At 31.3% G+C, this 5,380-nt stretch overlaps 1 protein-coding gene across 4 annotated transcripts in view; it reads right to left on the bottom strand.

The window, feature by feature from the left end:
* LOC106879084 (beta-1,4-mannosyltransferase egh) overlaps nucleotides 1–5,380 on the bottom strand; it is a 59,398-nt gene that overhangs the window by 27,387 nt on the left and 26,631 nt on the right. Inside the window, exon 1 of one of the 4 annotated variants that reach the window (XM_014928519.2) lies at nucleotides 4,464–4,798. The exons of the other annotated variants lie outside the window; for them this stretch is intronic. The gene's annotated coding sequence lies outside the window, so the exon portion shown is untranslated. Of the gene's footprint in view, nucleotides 1–4,463; nucleotides 4,799–5,380 lie in introns of those variants that run through there. 4 annotated transcript variants of the gene reach the window in all.

The following is a 5,380-nucleotide window of genomic DNA, read 5'->3' as shown; positions in this document are numbered from 1 at the left end:
ATAGCATTTCTAAGGGATTCTCTAATAATACATTTCTTATTTTGGTGGTGATGGTGAATCATAAGTTTCAAATACACAAACAAAATCTTCACAACATTTATTTAGTTATGAACATAAATTTAACAGTTTTTAGTTTCATTTAAACAATTTTCATGAGACTCAAAATTAAGGTCAGATAAGGAAAGCAATTACTCATTTCATTCCTCTATATCAAATAGACTTATTAACTGGTAGTTTAATGTACATGTTTATATATACACCAGTGTATTTGCCTAAGTACATAATCATTCATGAAAGGTACAAGCATGGTCATGTGGTCACAAAATTATCTTTACAATCTTATGGGCCTAGGTTTGATTCTTTTAGGTGGCACCTTGGGCAAGTGTCTTCTACTTTAATGCTTTGTTGACCTAATTTTTGTGAATGAAAAATATATGTAAGTCTATCAGAAAGAAAATTCAAGGAGCCAATCTCATTGCAAACTGTAACATTGATTCTACCAGAGGACTGTATTAAGGGTGACAAGCATCTGTGGAATACTCACCCACTTACACTTACAGCACAAAGAGTAAGCAGTTTGGTTGCACAAACAACTGAATTATTCTTTGTCATAGCAACAAAGGGGCTGCTTACTTGGAAATTGATTGCTACATATAAAGCACACAGTTGAACTCATACAATTAAAAACATGATAAAGCTATAAGACATTTTAATTGTAGCTAATTCGTTAAATAATGTAGATTATGCAGAAAAAAAATGCTAATTAGGCAAGACATACTTCAAAGTGAACAAGTTGTGGTTTCCATAAACACTAAACAGGAATAAAAATTTCAAAATGTGTTGCTATTCATTTGCTAATATAACTCAGCCTACATCTTTATATAAGTATTCATTTTGACATCATCCAACTGGACCACAGGATTAACAAACCCTTCTGAAAATCTACTAGCTAGTTCTTCAAAAAAGATGTCAGATGGCCATCTGCTTAAGAATTCATTAAATAAATCTAAAAGCCAGAATAGTGCTAGTAATAATTACAGCTCAGTTTAAAGTGGAATGAACTTAAAGGCAATAACCTTTGACTGAAATATAGCTTTTAACAAAATAGAAAATGTAGATATATAATTTTGAATAAAATTAACCATGTAGATACAATTAATAAAATCTTCATTAGCACACATCAATTTAAGTCTGTCTTGCATTCACAAAGCAAAGTATTGTCAACTCTTTAACACGGAATTGATTTATCAGTTTGAGAACATATGTGATTCAGACTGTACTCTAAACTTGAATGTGATGAACTAGGTCAAAACTGATTGCTTGTCAAATTCACATGTTCTATGGTATGCTATATAATGTTTTCTCAAAAGCTAAACACGTTCATACTTAATTAAACTGAATAGACTTCTACTTTGATCAAAAATGCAGTAATCAATTCTTCACATTCCAAATCTGAAATATTCTTTAACTAAAACTGCTCTTTATAAAAACCGTCTTTTTGGGGGGACAAATAGAGCATAACGAATATGAATGACAGTTACGTAAATTGTGCCGGTTTACTAATCTTGTTTAAGCAGCAATTGGATACCATCTTGCACATAACTAGCTGGAAATGGAACCCTTTAAGATACTCTGATGTCATTTTTGAGACTATTCTATGTCAATCTTCAGATCACAAGGGGTATAGTCACAAATGTTAGCCAAAATTCAAGGTCTTACATCAAACGTGAAAGTGCAATCAAAACATACTTCCACAATAAATGACATTCAACAGTACAAACTAGGGTACTTCTTTTCTACCAACAAGTTAGTTCAAGAACATTGAGGGGTTGTAAAATTATGTAATGCTCAACAGCCTATAACCAAACAAACTGAACTACATAAAGATTTGTGTTACAACCACTGTTACACTCAATTCTTCTTTATGATAGTGAAAAAGGATCTCTAGGGGCTGAAGTTCCCTGCTGTTTGTAGGTTTTTAACAGCTGGAGTTCAAACATTGCTGCTATCATCAGGCACAGTTGTGTGTTACGAAGTATGCTTCACTATCACACGGTTCCAGGTTCAAGTCCACTGTAAGGCACCTTGGACAAGTGTCTTATACTACAGTCCAGGGTCATCCAAAACGCTGAGTGGTTTCGGTTGATGGAAACAGAAAGAAGCTTCTCGTGTATGTGTATCCTTGCTTTGACATCACGTTTAATTCTAAATCATTGTCATACAAACGGTGCCATTCATTTCAAATATACCGTAAAAAAAGGCTTGTCATGGGGAAGCATTACCTTGTTCGGAAACAGCGAAAGTTAGCGACAAAACGGGCATCCGGCCGTAGAAAATCTACCCCAATAAACACCGTCCAACCGATGCAAGCACGATTACCACTTCAAATATCAAACTTTGCTCATTGAATGTGGACTGATTTCACTAGAACTCAGACACTGCCAGACATGAACTGCAAGTAAATTTTCTTTCATATCGGCTGAGTGATTAGATGCATGACTACTGACAATGTAGAAAAGTTCAGATATAACCAATACGCCTTTTTGACAACCAAAAAAATAAAGTACTTGTTTATATAATAGAAAACACTAAGCTCTAACATAAAAAAAAACTAAGTATTATTTTTAAAGAATAGACATTACTAAAGAAAGCGACATATATAAAGGAATTCCTTGGTAAGTGGTATTAGATATGTCAAAATAAGAGGATCGCCTAAATTAAGAAATGTAGTTATAAAAATTAGTAATGATAGTGTCATTAAATCGGTAACAATTTTTTTTTTTTAAATCACATGACAAAAATATCTACTCTGATGAAATTAACTAAACATTTGTTTGAATAACTTTTAAGTCATTTGAATGTATTTCCGAAAAAAAAAAATCTAAGCAAAATAGTTTGAAATGTTTTGACAAAATGCCAGTTTTCAAATACATTTCTTAAGGTATAATTTGATTGAATGTCAGTATAACCGCAACAAACAATACACAGAACTAGTTAAGAACTAACAATTACTACATAGAGCTATCAACCATCTATAAAACAATTTTTTCCATTTTAACAAGGATAAGAAATAATTATTAAAAATAAGATAACTATCAACGAGTTTGAAAACATTCGTTTCGAAGTAGCTATCAGGATGTGATATGTTACCGAAATTTAACAAGGAAATAACGCAACTTTAACAATTAACTTCTAAAAAATAAATCGGAGAAAACACTATAAAATAAAGATTATAAATAATATAAAAGATTTATATAAAATATTTTATTTATGTCTACTTTCAGTGTGAAGTTGACAGTATCAAATCCAGCTGATCATGTCTATGTAAGGAGTGGCAGGACTATAATTCATAAAGAACTATGGCCATCATATTTATAGGAACTTGCGAAAAACTAATCGGTAGATCGATTTTCTATAGTTTACAAACGAGTAAAACATGTAAACATTTTGAAACTTATTGTTAAATGGTGGTATGTAAGATGATCTCTTAGTATACAGCTACAATTCATATTGAAGAAGGGCGGATACTGTGGTTTTTTATCTAGTAAGTCATGCTTCATGAAATCGGCAACAGTGCACCGAATGTCCCCCCTTTTTTTTAGTTGTAGTGCACCTGAGCATTGTATACAACAATTTCATTAATATGAATATAGTTTATATTAAACAGTATAGGTGAAGAAGTATCGATCTTTAACTATGATTTTAAATATACTGTAATAAGCTTCGTAGCGACATTATAGCTACAGAAACAGATCTGGAAACGCATGTTAAGTAAAAGGAGAAAAACCCGAAGCACGTGGTTTTAAAAGTTGGTCTAATATTTTCGAGCTCCTGTATAGATATTCATTAAATATATTATTTAGTCATGAGAGTGTAATTATCAAGTATTTGCAGTACACATGAAATAAATCATTACATACAACAGTAAAGATAGATGGAAGGAAACACAGTATGCTGATAGAAAGATAAACGTTTTCACACAACACGATCATACGAAATAATATAAACGGATTATCGCGGCTTATTTTAGACAAGTGAATGACGACTAATATCGATTAGATAGGTTATTTTGTGGTTAGGAAAATCTTAAAAAATGTGTTAAAATATAAACTTGAGATTTCACCTTAGAAATAAATATTTAAAAGAAAAAAAAGACGCATAAATTGAAAATATATGACAAGCGAAATCGAGTGTATTTACAAAGATAGAGCGAGTTGAGCTGTTGCTTCGTTTTTGATTTGTACAGAAAAGTATTTTCCTATATAAACAACAAATGATTAATAAGTAAAAGAACAGCTAAATGTTCTTGTTTGGCAGAAAGACACGTTTTTTCTTGATGAAACAATTGCATAAAATACGCGAATAAGAATAATTCAGAGGTACGGCAACTCGGTAAAAAATCGACAGTAAATATAACAGTATAAATAATAAGTAAATGAAGGAAGTAGCCATTTAGATCATACCTTAATGTCTTGATGAAGCAAACAAATATTTAAGATTAATTCACTCGTAAGGAAACGAAGCCGGTAAATGCCATGCTTCTAATAAAACCTCGGTAATTACTTTAGTCAGTGCGGGAGTGAGACTACACGAACTGGAAACCTCGCCCTAATTGAAGTCAGCACCTACATAATAATAGCTGCTTTGTTGCAGTGAATAGTTAAACATTATCTTTTCGTTTCGTTAGAGTAAAAAACTTATCAATAAAAATGAAGTTTCGATTCATGACTCGAATCGTTGCTATATAATTGTAGTAGTTGTATCAGTAAGTACTATTTTATGAAGGTCAAAGGTCAAAAGAAAAGTGGAAAATAACAAACATTTCTAACATAAAAAGAATATCAAGCTTGCTACAGATAAGTTGAATATTATTATGTCTGCAGAGATACTAGGATCGAGATTATAGCAACAAAAGAATACTGATTAAGATTATTATGCAAGCATTTTCTTTTTTTTTTTTCATGAAACAAAAACGATAAATAATCGAAACTATCTCTTGATTTTTACGAGCTTGTGGTTAAGCATGTAAATTTTCTTTTTCACCGAAACATTTACCACTGAAACCACCCCTTCGTATTTTTCCACACACATTTTTTTTTTAATGATTCATTACAATCAAGCTGTTTTTTAAATCAACGTTTCAAATCCACTGTAAAGCATCTAACTTTATTACTAAATATACACAAACACAGTAATGTTAATTTCATATTTTGATATTAGTTAGAAAATTTAGCACAAAGCCAGCAATTTCTGGAGGAGGAAGTAATCAATTTACATCAACACAAATGCTCAACTAGTACATATTTTATCGATCTAGAAAGGATGATACTTTAATATTTTAAACTATTTAAATTTACCCACGAAAAATAAATATACGGAA

Source organism: Octopus bimaculoides, chromosome 7 (assembly GCF_001194135.2).
Source record: "Octopus bimaculoides isolate UCB-OBI-ISO-001 chromosome 7, ASM119413v2, whole genome shotgun sequence".
In the NCBI taxonomy this organism is placed as follows: domain Eukaryota; kingdom Metazoa; phylum Mollusca; class Cephalopoda; order Octopoda; family Octopodidae; genus Octopus; species Octopus bimaculoides.
Note: the sequence above shows the minus strand (reverse complement) of the source record. Positions and strands in the feature narration are given on the sequence as shown.